The sequence below is a fragment of the Esox lucius genome, chromosome 15 (assembly GCF_011004845.1).
Source record: "Esox lucius isolate fEsoLuc1 chromosome 15, fEsoLuc1.pri, whole genome shotgun sequence".
Classification (NCBI taxonomy): Eukaryota; Metazoa; Chordata; class Actinopteri; order Esociformes; family Esocidae; genus Esox; species Esox lucius.
Genome location: NC_047583.1, coordinates 19,720,154 through 19,735,358, shown reverse-complemented (window position 1 = coordinate 19,735,358; position 15,205 = coordinate 19,720,154). Strand labels below are relative to the sequence as shown.

At 40.9% G+C, this 15,205-nt stretch overlaps 1 protein-coding gene across 1 annotated transcript in view; it reads left to right on the top strand.

Annotated features, from left to right (window-relative positions):
- Positions 1 to 5,540: 5,540 nt before the first annotated feature.
- The window catches only part of foxn3 (forkhead box N3), a 76,749-nt gene continuing 67,084 nt past the window's right edge, over positions 5,541 to 15,205 (top strand). Inside the window, exon 1 of the mRNA XM_010878598.3 lies at positions 5,541 to 5,755. The gene's annotated coding sequence lies outside the window, so the exon portion shown is untranslated. The remainder of the gene's footprint in view (positions 5,756 to 15,205) is intronic.

The following is a 15,205-nucleotide window of genomic DNA, read 5'->3' as shown; positions in this document are numbered from 1 at the left end:
AACGCTCGGCGGCCGCAGCAGCAGAAAGCTAGTGGGCCGCCGGTGGGCGGAGTGAGTTTGTGAAGGGATGGGAACTGGGAGTGCACGGCACAATGGCGCTGAACCTCACCATACCGTGACAAACAACGTAGAGTACTGTGTCCTCAGCACAGAGATTCAAATGACAGTGTATCAGACATTTATATACAAAGTAAACAACGAAGGACCCAAAATGTAACCCTGGGTGATCACATGTTTTTATGTTGTTGTACTTTCATATATTTTTCTTTGTAAAGCACATTGAATTGCTTCGATGTATGAATTGTGCTATATAAATAAAATTGCTTGCTTGGCAAATTAATAGAAAATCTGATTTAACCCCATCTGTTACAATGACCTGGATTCTATCACTTAGCTATCACTCTTTTCTAATATCCGATTCCAGTCCAAATGAAAATCTCCAAGGATACTTACTTTGTCCGAATGCCTAACATGCTGGTTTCAGAATGTGAATCTGTTTTTTGATGGTCAGCATAAATCTGGACAAATCCATGACTCTCACTCCCGGAAATCAAAGTTTGTGGGTATCTTTAAGCTTTCCACTATGATAGTCTGCAGTTGATCATTCCAATCCGGATTTCTCAGTATAGCTTTTGCCCCTGCCTGGGTATTATTATTTTATTTTTTACAACTCGCCACAGATCACTGGAATAGAGGGCCCACCACAGACACAACATAAACAGATGAAGAAACCTCCCAACTTGAAGTTGATCACCCCCGAAATGATGTCTCTTGGTCATCAGTCTCCAGGGTAGGGAAGATATTCTACAGAACTTTACTGATTCAGTAGGAGGAGATCACACCTCACTCCCATGACGTACAACGTTTCCATTGCTGGTTAACACAGTCCGAGAGATGAACATTCTGTGACTCATTTCTATAAGACCTTTGACGTAAGAAAACAACGTTCTTAGAACACAAGGGTTTATTTCAACTGACAGTCATTTTGGACTGGTACAACATGAATAAATAAAGACCATGTCTACATGTTGTACTGGTGGTACAGCAGACCTGCAAATTGCGCGGCAAATTGGGGTTCAGAACTACTTCATTGCACATCAACACATCCCACTTAATATTTGTACACTTTATGGCCCCTTCTATTTGCACTTCTGGTTAGATGCTAATTGCATTTCATTGCACTGTGCTTGTACGTTCAATGACAAAGTTTAATCTAATATGAAGTTTTACTTAGGATATGCCCCCGAGTTACTAATCTTTGACATATCCAAGACTCTAATCACCACCAAAGCCCCATGCCCCTACTATTTATTATATGGAAAATATAATTTTTTTAATGATTTTTTTGTAATAAATAATGAGGTAATTCAAACAATCAAGCTAGCATTTAAAGGGTTAAAATGCTTGGTTGTTTTGAGCAGGTTTCAAGTTGTTTAAGAGATTTATGGGAAAAAAACCTGAAGAAAATATTAATGTATAAATATTTTATGTCAGTTTATTGTACGTGTACATTTTTGTCCACGAAGGTATCCAAAGGGTAATACATTTGAGGGGCGCAATAGGGGTAATAAACACGAACACTGAATTATTTTCTACATAGTATAATTGCTTCTCCATCATAATCAATCTAGTAACTTATACATAGATTTCCTTGACTATCTAGCCAACTAGCTAAATGATGTGATGTAACCTACTTGTCAAGTAGAAAGGTAACCAATTCTACATCACTGTTAACACAAACTTCAGCTCTCGCCATTAAATGCCAAATTTTCCCTTGATTGCTTTATGCTTGCGTTGCTTCAGTATATTTTTGTTTCTGGAGTGTTCAGTGTAGGCTACATGAACCCAAACAAAGCTTGTCATTGGCCTTCACCTCACACCCCTACAAGTAAGTACACGCCTACGAAAGTCCTTCAACGTTTTACTTGCAACCATGGCAGTGAGGATAGTGTCAGGCTCTGCCAGAGACGTTTTTTTAACGTTAACTCTTGGTACAGTAAGAGTTATTATGGAAATTTTAAATGTAAAATGCTGCATAGGGCACCTTTAAGTCCGCCAAATGTTAAATGTAAAATATTTTTCTTCCCTTTTCTTCCCTTCCCAATTTCATAATGTCCAATTTTTTATTATGGTTCAACTCTGTTGCAACAGCTCTACATTTTTAGTTGCACAAAAATATAATAAAAGGAAACTCAACTTGGTTCTCTATGCATTCTCTACAAAATAATGCAACTCCTTGAAAGGTGAGTTCTACTCTGGTGACAAGTCATGGATAACCTTCCATATTGTGATCCAGAGAATGCATAGCCGCTTGTTAATTATACATTACATACATACTTAATTAATCAAGATCAACAGGTTCTGCATTGACAAAGCAGCAGTGATGGCTCACTGCTCTCATTGGGTACACGCATGCACACACACACACACACACACACACATACACGTTCACTTTATGTTCAATTAGATTATTTCCCTTATTCAGAGGTGGAGATAATTAATTCCTGTGTTAATAATCTTGGATGTTCTTTATGACCATGTAGTTAAATGAGAAACGAGTCTCCGTTGCCAGACATGTATTGAACATGAGAGGAATGAGACGATCCCCGACTGAGATAAATGCAGAGAATTATATTGAATTGGTACTGAACAGTTTTCACAACATAGGACTGTTTATAAGAAAAGACAGTTCTTTGATAATCCATCCAAGCTCTCCTTTCATTCGCCTCTCATTCAATTGTGTCATCCTCCTTTGTACATCTTTAATTTAAAACCATGCACATGTGGAATGGTCCTTCCTTTTCATTTCAACAAGCCATGACACCCGTCCTCTCGATGTTCTTAATTCAACTCTGTATAAGTGAATATGATTAGCATACCAGAAACGTTATTTGATCACTCAGAAATTACCTATTTTTATTTACAAGGTTCTTATAAAATTGAATAATTATAGTTCCCAACATTCAATTTGGACCAACATTCTTGCACCTTTTGATGGACAGTGGGAATACAATACAATAGTGAAAAGTGCAGTTGATAATATCGGTACCTTACGTTATAGATTATGTCATCATTGCATACCCATCTGAATCCGTATTGGGCCTAATTGCTGAAAGTTGTTACAGTAACGTGTCTTCCTGTTGTTGTCAGTTGTCCAGTTATCCACCAACAATGGGAAAGAGCTACATTCATAACAAGCTGAAAAAGGTCTTCTAAAGCCTTCCACACCATGTCCTGCTACAGATTTCACATTGCATTTGCCTTGTGTGTCTTTGCTTGGGTCATGCTTTTGCTTCTCTTGTCCTTCTCAGTTCATGTCGGGATGGTTGGCTGTTGGTGGCAGAACATGCAGACTGGCAGAGATGTATGACTCAGTTCTCCTTTCTCATGTTCAGTCATTGGGTGGGATGACTCCATCTCAGGATTCCTCCTCATTACAAGTCTGTGTCTCAAACTGTGTCTTCACACCTGCCTTTACCTGTTGGGCTGATCGGGTCAATGATGGTGTCATTCCCCTAGGGAATGTAATGGGTGCCACCAGTTCACACCCTTGAACAAATCTCACCACCTACATCAGAGGCTATGGTGATTCTCATCATGCCTTAGGAAACTGGTCCCATGAAGGGACACAAAACTGTTGTTGCTGTGTGGTTTGATGGGCCGAGTCACATCACTGGGGGGAGGGCAAAGTCACATCACTGGGATGAGGGCAGAGTCACATCACTGGGGTGAGAGCAGAGTCACATCACTGGGGTGAGGGCAGAGTCACATCACTGGGGTGAGAGCAGAGTCACATCACTGGGGTGAGGGCAGAGTCACATCACTGGGTGAGGGCAGAGTCACATCACTGGGGTGAGAGCAGAGTCACATCACTGGGGTGAGGGCAGAGTGCCCAGCACTTAAATGACTTGGAACATGGTTTTGCTTGAGGCATAAAAAGACCAGATTAATTTCACTACAAAATCACTCTTTTAGTAGAAAATCTATGACACATTTTTGAATTGTCAAGGAGCACATCCATTGCTGATGAAGTGATTTGAAATATGCTCAATCATTTTCTCACTCAACTTAACATAGTCCGTGATCATTGCCATCACCTTGTACATCTTTGAGTCAGGTTGTCACAAAATGAACAAAGTGACAATTTATTGGTCTGGTCATTTCACTTGTCCTTTCTTTGCTTCAGATACTGAAACTCAGATACATCACAATGTAGAAACGGGCAGTGGATGCCAGTTCTCTAAAAACAATATAAGAATATCACACAAGGGCAGTGTCTTTGTTAATAATTCTGTTGTACTGACATTTGTCCTTTTCCATTAATTCATTAGATCTGCAGTGGATTCCAGCAGCGGTATTTAGGACTATTTGACCTCAATCCACCTTTACAGCACAAAGTGCCTATTCACTGTAGACTACAACAATTGTGGTGACAACAATTGAATTAAAAAATATTTACATAATATGTAAATACAATTTTCAATTCACACTAGCAACGAGATACTCTCACTGCTCAGATGTACACTATGGGGTGGAACACCAGCCTGTGCAATGCTTTGGGTAGAGTTGGTTTTCACGTGTTGTTCCTGTGATTTTAGTATTTGTTTCGGTACTAGTGGGAGATGTTTTTAGTTGCTTCCCAGCAGCAAAATAAATGTTTTCTGATATTGTTTTTACATGGTGCCAGAAGGACTTCAGAACCAGACTTCGTACGTCACCAGTCATTCCACTCCAATACATGCGAGCAAGACGTCAGTAGCTGCTGGTAGTATCTGTCAGATAAGTGTCTTATGTTACCTACAGCATATATTCTCACTATCAGAAAGAATCTCCCAGTTAGTTTAAAATTATGTAGATTGAATATACAATAACCCAAGCCACTGCTTCATACTACTTGCCAAACATTCAGTGCAGATACTGGCTGTTGAGGTGATCTCAGTATGAGTTGTGTGGCTCCTCAGGTAGCTTGTAAATATATTTGGATAATTTTTACAATTCATGAATAAAAAGACATTAGATACTGTAGTCACAGAATATTACATGAATCCTATTAACTGAAATTAACAATTTTGGTGAAGCTTAATCAATGAGATTGATAACAAGAGTACCAATTTCCGAACAGTCTCAGATTGTGGTTGTCAAACCCTATTTATTGTGCTTTTTGAGGTGGAATGACTCTGAAGTAGTTTTTCTTGTGCTCTTAAGGATTTTCCCTTCAAGGCATGTCTCTTTCTCTGTCTGGAAACATTACATTTTAATTATGGCTGTCAGATCACTAACTGCTTTTCTAATTGGTGGAGAGAAAATTACCTCGAGACCTAAGCTCACTTCATTCTGTGTGACGTTCATTCTCAGTGTGTTAGTGTGTGCATGCATGTGAATGTGTGCACACGCGTGCCTGTCTGCGAAGCCCCCTTGCAAGGCGACAAGGAACAATGACATTCTTTCACTCAAACCGGGAGGCACTAGGACCCAGAAAATCCCTGGCTCCTCTATGGGACTGCCTCCTCTGTTCCAGTACACAGTGAGACAGAGGGAGAGAGAAGAAGAGTGGGGGAATGAGACAGACGGAGAGAGGGAGAGAAGAGAGAGGACCAGAAAAAAGTGTGGTCATATCTGTGTTCTCTGCTGTACAACTGCATCTGAACGGAATGGAGGGATTAAACGGGATTTAAAAGCTTTTGGGAAGAAGAGGAAAGAAGGAGTGAAAGAAGAAGGAGTGTTTCAGGATCGGGGAAAACAGCAGGATTTAAAGGTTACTATATGCCTAATCTAATCTCTGAGCTCAGATTTGCTGTCAGGAGTCGAGTGTGTCGTGTGCATGTGTGTATATGTGTGAACAGGTCACGCTCCTGTCCCTGTGATGAGTACATACTGTAGGTAACAGTAAACACACGCAGAAACTCGCGCACACACACACACACACCGTGTGTCTGATTTAGGATCTCTTTTTCTTGTTTTTTTTCCCTCAAACTCCACCATCTCCCTTTATCTTGCCTCCTCTTGTTGTCACCCGACTCAATTCACTCTTCTCATCTCTCTGTCTCTCGTTCTTCTCACTTTCACCTTTTTCTATCATGCCTGTCTCTGACATCTTTCTGCTCTCTCTTTCACCTCTCACTTCCCCTCTCCCTCCATCTCTCTGTTGCTTTCCCTGTCTCGTGTTCCTGGTGGCTGAGGAGTGTTTGTTGCCAGGGTGTTCAAGGTCAGCGTGTGAGCCTCAGTGTAGAACTGTTTTCCACAAAATGTGTGTATAAACTCAACCACAGTGCGGCTCGTCAGTGAAGTTCCAGATTAGAAACAAGCTAAAGCTTAGAGGAAAGAGAAAGCAAGAAAGAGAGAGACGGGAGAAGACAGATTGAAAGAGGGACAGTATGGTGACATAAAAAGGAGAAAGTGATTGACGGAGACAAGCTTTACCCTGAGAACAGGGATCGAGTGAAAAGAGAAAGAAAGGGAAAGAATCGGGTGAAAACGAGGAGCAAGGCAGAAGACGGAGGGACGAGGTGTGCAGAGCCATGTGAGCCTGGATAGGCACAGCAGCCAACAAGCCACTGATAACCTGTATGTCTTTATGAATGCAGCTCACACTGGACGGCATCTGTCTATGGTCCTGTATCGCCCAGCTGTTTGTGCATGTTGTGGGTTCAAATCCACGTGACATGCACACCATGATGGCACAATTTAATCATCCCCAGCTGATACACCTTTAGCACTCGTGTCATTTCTCTCTTTCTTGATCTTTATTCAGATTACGGGGTTTGTTATTATTGTGTCCTTATTGTTATCTTAATTTAATCTATTATGTTTATTCGGATTGCATTATTGTGAGGAAACTCGCGAGTTAAAATTGTATTGAGTGATCCTTGGTATGGTATGACAAACAAAACTTGAAACTAAGTTTCTTTAATTAAATGATTTACTATGTGGCTTATTTTTTCAGATACAAGAATCATTCATTATAAGCTTAGCTGTCTGTGAATGCTCTGGAATAGGGCTCATTCTCTGATTGTTTATAATGGCTTAGTACTTGTACAGATACCTTTCGCTATGTTTAACTACAGTACCAGAGAGATGTGAATGTTCTCGGTCCATGCAGCTTCGATGTCCTTGGGTCTGTGTTTTTCAACCCAGCCGTTTCATTGTCTTTATCTTGTCTGATATTTCCTGTGGTGTAACTACTCCAAGTGGAGGCATTCTTGATCTTAGCAGATTCTCTTCCCAGTGACTACAAAGACAGGAATAGCCTTGCTCTTTTCACTGCCTTCGTAAGTGTGTATATGCGTATGCGCGTATGTAGGGGGTCAAGAGTGTGTGACCAGAGGCTTTTTGTAATATGAATATGTGCATTATGAAATAACCATTGGTGTGATAAAAGAATGAACACACTCATACACTCACACACATTGGTCTCCCTCCATGAGAGCATTTCCATTGTAGCGAGACAAAGCTGGCTCACTCAGGAATTCAGGAATTCTGCTGTTCGTCTGTACGGATCACATCAGAGCAGGCGGAATTCGCAGTTAGAGTGAACTAGGGTATTTGAGAGTGAATATGTGTGTGAGTGTGTGTGTGTGTGTGTTTGCATATTCCGATCCACATCTTGTCAACTGTTCTGCTTCTTATCACACTGCTTGAAGAATTTACTGGTAAACGACCGCTATCAAGCTTGCCGGTGCCCGACCTACAACAAGAAGTTGCTGTAGTGCGACATGGCAAAGCAGCCCTATTCGACATCTTACCCATCCACAAGTCATTCTTATTGATGGGATAGCCATGCAATAACTAGCTGTCTAGTTCAAGTTCTTTTTTCCAATAGATTTGTGTACTCAGTTTTGATGACAAAGCTGAAATACATAGTATAAATATGATGAAAATATATATATTTTTTTTAATGGATATTTTTTTTTTTATGGATTTCTAAAATTTGATTTAAATGCTAAAGACAGTAGAAAATTGGCACTATAAAATAACTGACAATAGAGAATGTTCTGCACTGCGTCCTCTGAGCGACACAGCGATTCCATTCCAATCTCTGTAGACTTGACTTCACCTTCATGCACTAAGTAATGTAGTCCGTCTGGCCAAGGGAAAGGGGTCGGGTTTCGAAACTGCAAAAATATTTCTTATTTTTTTGTATTCAGAGTTGTAAATCCATATATCCATATTGTGAAAACCCTGCTGTTGGATTGAGTATGCTCTTCCGTATGCCATCTTGGATGTGGGCTTTTGTTGTTGCTCTAAGGCAGAGGAAATTGATCCTTTGGATAAGACAGAAAATGGCAAGCATCACCCTCTATACAAGTTAGTAGTCAATTTAAAGGCGCACTCTGGTCACATGATCACCCCACTGAAATGGCCTCCTTTTTAAAAAGGCTACATCTCCTTGTCTAACAGTAACTTCACCCTGTGTTAAACATATCTCCAGTTGTGCATCAGGTCATTTGGGGAAGGGGATGCAGTGATTTTGTTATAACGACTAGAATCTTTCACTCTTATTTCATCTTGTAAAACCTTGTTTAAAATATAGAATAAAGTTAATAGGTAAGACTTTTCAGATGGATGATAATGTGACTGGTAGGGATACTCTGTCTAATCTCTTCAACATACCCTGTCTAATCTCTTTAACATACTCTGTCTAATCTCTTTACCATACTCTGCCTAATCTCTTGAACATACTCTGCCTAATCTCTTGAACATACTCTTGTCTAATCTCATTGACATACTCTGCCTAATCTCTTTAACATACTCTGTCTAATCTCTTCAACATACTCTGTCTAATCTCTTTAACATACTCTGTCTAATCTCTTTAACATACTCTGTCTAATCTCTTTAACATACTCTCTCTAATCTCTTTAACATACTCAGTCTAAATTATTTACCATACTCTGCCTAATCTCTTGAACATACTCTGCCTAATCTCTTGAACATACTCTGCCTAATCTCTTGAACATACTCTGCCTAATCTCATTGACATACTCTGCCTAATCTCTTTAACATACTCTGCCTAATCTCTTTAACTTACTCTGCCTAATTTCTTTAACATACTCTGTCTAATCTCTTTAACATACTCTGTCTAATCTCTTTAACATATTCTGCCTAATCTCTTTAACATACTGTAACAAATCTCTTTAACATAATCTCTTTAACATCATCTCTTTAACATTCTCTGCCTAATCTATTTAACATAATCTGTCTAATCTCTTTAACATACTATGTCTAATCGCTTTAACATACTCTGTCTAATTTCTTTAACATACTATGTCTAATCTCTTTAACATACTCTGTCTAATTTATTTAACATACTCTGTCTAATCTCTTTAACATACTCTGTCTAATCTCTTTAACATACTCTGTCTAGTCTCAGTGATATTTGAAGTGCGAGACTGGGTGTGAGGTGGGTGCTAAATTTGGCGTTTAGTTGCGAACATTTTTGTGAAACACATTTTCTGTTTGCAAATTTGCAGGTGTGTCTCTATCAATTTGTTTGGTTTCATTTGTTTTGGCTAAACCATTATAATCTAAAGGTGTTTTTTGGCTGAATGAATATACCCTGGCTCTTTTCTCTTGAGTATAGGAATGTATGTTGTGATGTTCACAGAGCACTCTGTACATTAAAAAGGTTAGCTGGACACCAAAAATAACCTTAAGGGGCTTCTTAAGAAGTTTTAAATCTGTATCTAAACCTTGAGGCTATAACAAGACCAAAACGCATTTGATTTTCCAAGTTCTGATCATTGCCACTCCTGTTCTTTTTAAATGACTACCTGACTCTGTAGAGAAGAACAGAAGAACTAAATAGCGCCCGACTCTCTCTCTCTCCAGACAGTGCTAGTTTGTGTTCCAAATGGCACCCTATTTGTTAGCACACTTTTTGCCCAGAGCCCAATGGCCTTAAATGTAGAGCTCTTGGGTTACATTTGGGACTTGGGTCTAGTTAACAGGGAACCCTAAATGAAGTGCCCTTACAAATGGAGAGTGATTCATCTTTTTATCTTTGCTCTGTCACTACACTGCTTTGCTAAAAGACTGCTTCTCATCTTCTCTGCCTCTCATCCTCCTCATTTACTTCCCTCCCTCTTGTTCACCTCACTTTCACTCTCTCTTTTCCCTCCTTTCTTTCATGTCTGTCTCAAACTTCTTATTTCCTCTTCTTCCTCTCCCTGGCTCTTTTCCTTCCTTCTTTTTTCTTTCTTTCTTTCTTTCTTTCTTTCTTTCTATTTTCCTCTCTCTGTCATTATATTCTTTCTTTATTTTCTCTATCTGTGTCCATGGCCCCTTGTTGTAATTGAGCTCCACCTAAATAGACACTAACCCTGGCCCTGAAATCCTTGGTTCCTGATTGGTTGCAGCAGCAGGAAGTTCAGGGCTTCTACTAAACACCCAGAGACATGGTTACCATAGAGACAAAGATAAGCCCCCCCTCCCACGGTGTCATCACAACTGCCTACCACCGTATTTTAACCTCTCTCTATTTCTGTTTCTTACCTGTGTGTTATCTCATTAATAGTTGGAGTGAGCAGTTATTTTCTTTCCAGCTTAATTTTTATTGTCGCTTGTTCTTACTTTTTCTATTCTCTGTCATTCTTCCTTTCTTGAAATAGGCCTATCAACTGTGAGCCAGCTATTTTAGCCAACTGAACTAAAACCCAGCTGAAGCAAGTCGGGTCTTTCACTGCACAAACTATGCCTGTGACACATTTCTCTAGTTTAGTCCATGGCTTTGTTTACAAACTTCCTGTTCTGTTCTCCAAAGAGGACAAGGGGTGAAAGGTCAAGAGGTCAAAGAGGTTAAGAGATGTTGACCCTCTCCCTGTATGGTTCCTACTCAGCTGCTCTCCTCCAAATCAGTGTGTCACTTTGTGTGCGTGTGTGTGCAATTTATTTCAGTCAGGGTGGTGTGTGTGTGTCTCTGAAACTGTGATGCGGCTGGCAGGTCGTTAATTGATTTCAGGAGTATTGTGTCCCAACGGCTGTCCAACTGCCTCTCCATTCAAGAACATTTCAAGGTCTCACTCTTGCAATGCACACCTCTCTCTCTCTCTCTCTCACAATCCTTCATATTCTTTCTCACTTTCTCTCTCCTTTTGTCCCCCTCTCTGTTTAAGTGGAGGTACAGTAGGCAGTGTTGTCATTCTTACTGCTTCCTGTTGAAGTTTTGTTATCAGGGTGAAGGCCCCTTGGCAGGAAACCTGTCAAGAACTGTTATAAGTGTGTGTGTCTGTGCGCATGCGTGTGTGGCATATTTGACTGAGTCAAAGGTTAGGAAGGGAGACAAGCAGTATCTCTCTGTTCTGCATCTGCTTCTCCAAATTCTCTCCCTTTTGACTTTCTTCACAGTGTCAGTGTTCCTGTCAGTCTTCCCTCCTCACTTCCCTTACTGTTGTTGTCAGAGAATTTTATGAGAAAAGTTCAGATCAGTACTAGAAGTTCTAGCATCTTTCTCATGAATGTTATGCCATATTCTCATACTCCCTTCAAATGCTAATAACCCACTACCTCGGCATCTGAATAAGGGGCCATTGTGGCACTGATATGGTTGTCAGTTGCATCCCACTCCACTCGGGAAAGATTGGGAGGGAGCGCGACTACGTGTTTAGAGCTATACCATGAGGACCCTGTGTCTTGAGGCAGTTTTTTTGTTTCCGTCAATCTGGTGAGACTGGTTGTCCAACTTAGTTGTCTATTTTTGTAGAACACACTCATTTCTTCCAATTATACTAGAGTTAACAGACCAATTCCATCAAACTTTTTTGGTGACCCCTGTCTTGTGGCCTGAGCATCCATTGTCACCAATCCTCCTTATCAACAGGAAATAAGGAAAGGAAACTCAGGGAAGAGATATGTGTGTTTGTGTGTTTTGTTTGTGTGCACACGCGTGTACTAGGAGGTTAAACCCATCAATTCAAAAAGAAATGTCAGGCCCTTTAGTGTTCCCCTGCTCTGTCCCACCCAGATTGTGTGCGTTCTTTCAAAGTCATTCCCCACAGAATCACCACCCTGATTGTCTACTGAAACAGCTAGACAGACCCTATTATACACACACACTACTTCCCGCCAGCTCATCGGAAGGACTCCGGAGGATCAAGTCGTTCCCATCCCAGTCCGGAGCAGGCAGCCTATCATCAGTGTCATATTTCACCGGTACTGCTTTCATTTGGGCTCTGTCACCTAGGCGACAGCTCCGGCGAGGAGTGGATAAACAACTCTATTTAACCGTCCTCTCCTCCCTGGTCCCGCCCAGCATCGAGAGAGGCGGAGGGGAACGGACTGAGTTAGAGCGCGCCTGTGGGAGATGCCTTGCCTGACGGATAGGATGAATGGCCACAGATATGCACACGGGCACGCACGCACACACCCATACCACCGCATCCATCCATCATTGGACCCACTCGTGTCACTACATTCCCCTCCCATTGCCAACCATTCCCATCTCCAAACATTCCGGGAGAGGCATCTAATGCATTTCCAGGCGGATACGTTCTTGAGTCTAAACATTTCCTCTGCATCGTTTCATAGCAGTGACGTAGTCAGGTGGTGCTGTGAACTGTGATCTATGGTCTTACTGTTCTTTAATGGAGTTCTATTCATTGCTTTAATAAAACAGCTTCTAAAACTTAATACAGTTTGAATGTGGAATTTCTCAATGTGGAATTTTCTCAACCCTCAAATTGGGAATGTAAGGGGTAACAGTTTGTTAATATTGAAATGATGTCGCAGTACTTCCGTTCAACGGATGGAACAGATCTCAAATCTGCTAGTATGACAGTATTGGGACCGATTAGGACGTACGACTGTGTCTCAACAATAGATTAACATCACCTAAATTTGAATATTAAGCTATATTAATACATCATTAAGCATTGTGTTAATGGACAGTTTTACCTCGTGGTTAAAAGGTAGTTAGATACATAAGGGTTAGAGCTCACTTGTGTTCTAAAGATGCATGTGATTTCCCGATGTAATTGTATTTGTTTAATTATCGAACTGAGAATTTAGTGATTCTATTGTTAGAGAAATGCAAAGTGTAAGAAACGAAACACTTGGAACAGTGGGGTCAATCAATATGTACTTAGGCTAATCGGTACTTCTGTATTTTAATTTTAGGGAACAATATAAACCCACTGCCGTATTATTTTACTGTATTTTGTGTATTATTGTTGTATGAACATTTGAAGCCGATTGGTGTATGCTATAGTTGCAAACACTTTCAAAGCAACATAAAATAGCCTACAAAAAGACGAGAAGAACCCTGAATCAATGTGTCCTGTGTTTAATCTTTATTTTACGGGCTCCACAATGATGTATTGATTCAGCACTCTGTGAGTTTTCAGAAGACCGGTGTTTTACCTCGCCGTGCGAAGTTTTTCCGTCAGGTTACGTTATTGATCCAGTGATGGGAATATCCCGCTCATGGCAACCTCAAAGCAGCCCAGCAGCCTTCCCTCCTTTTCAAGTGCAAATCAACTAGCGACGGTATAGTACAAGCGTGTTTGCAGCATTCACAGTATAGAACATACACACTTCAAAGCTCTGTCTCAGTGTCTTCAACATACATTAACCTAAATGCAGTTAAACGGCCCTCCTCTGTGTAATACACTCACCTTTTTGCTTCCTCTCCTGACACACCTACAATACCTTCTTTTCATCTGCCACTGTGTCTCTGTGCAGCTCTCCCTACACCTCTCGAACTGCTCTCAGCTCAATGAGTTCCATCTGGAAGAGGGCTTGGGGTGTTAGGAGGCATACTTCAAACAGACTTGAGCCAAGGCTTGAGACCCATTGATGGGCTAATCACAAGTCGGAGTAGGCCCTGGGAGTGGTCCTAAATGTGAGTCAGCCTGCCCAGCCAAACTTAATAATGTGATTTAGTGACATCGGCTGTTCAAACTTTATTCTTTTGACCTCGTTTATTTGTTTATTCTTCCTTTATTTCTTTCTCCCTCAATCTCTCCCTTTGCACTTTCCCACCAAACTCCTTTAGCACATTTTCAAGGAAAAGACAAAGGGTCTCAAGGAGGTACAGTCGGCAGGCCTTGTTTAGGATACTTTGCCACTGGAAAACTAGAGCTGACTGAGTACTTGTTTCTAGGCTGCTAGGGTAGGCTGTCCTATCATGGTGATTATATTGTTCAGATGGTCTGAGTGAGGCAGTAAACACTAAGATGATGGCGGTGGTGAGGGACAGAAAAACTGAAGGGAGTCCAAAGTGGAAATACAGCTTCATTCCAAACAGCTCTAGTATGGTTCTTAACATCATTACAAATGAGTACTTTCCTGGTGAGCTCAGGAATTGCAAACAGCTCGGTATTTAATTAATTCGGACATTATCTTAATCAATCCTATTGCTTTCAGAATGTGTACTGTATAGAATGTGTTGTAATGTCTAAATCAGATGAAGTAAAATGATAATAGATTAAGCTAATATTACTGAAACTACCTTAATATTTGAGACAGTATGCAGTGTGTGCCTATACTACCAAGCCACCTTTCAGAATACTGTACAGTCCGTATAGTTTTTTAAACTTTCATTATAAATTGGCTATAAAAGCATGTAGCTCTATCAAGGTTGCCATTGGCCTATTTGTAGCCTTTGATCAGGCCAGTGTGAGCAACTGAGAAGAGAAACTACATCCAAACAGTAATTCTAGTCAGCAGTAATATGCACATGGGAGCAACTATGTTGCTCTGGAAAAGTCTTAAAAGTAAAAATGTGAGGTGCTAATGATTCTTGACTTGTCCGTCAGCCTGTTTGTCAGTCAGTTAATTGCTCATCATCACTGCTGTCTGGCAACGTACAGCTTCCACTGAGAAAGCATTGTAGCTCACAGATAATGTACAGTCAGATAAAAAGTCTTTGTGGCCAAGATATGTCCAGCGGTCTATGGTGCTGCCTTCGGTGCACATTTACTGCTCCTGGATGGATTCAAATCCGTGGCCAAGGGAGAGGGGTTTTGGGGCCTTGAAGCGCACAGACGGGCAATGTTGCTGAAGCTTGGACCGGGTAATGACAGGGTGGTCTGCTGTGGCGGAACGGAGTGACTGTGAAGGTTGATAGGGCCGAAGGTCTGAGAAATTAAAAAGGCCAAGGTGGTGCTTTGTAGGTCAGAAGGAGGATCTTGTAATCAATTCGTTGAGTTCTCGGGGAGCCAGTGGAGTTCACAGGTGGCATGCGGCCTGGACTTGTTCAGGGTCAGAGGTCAGG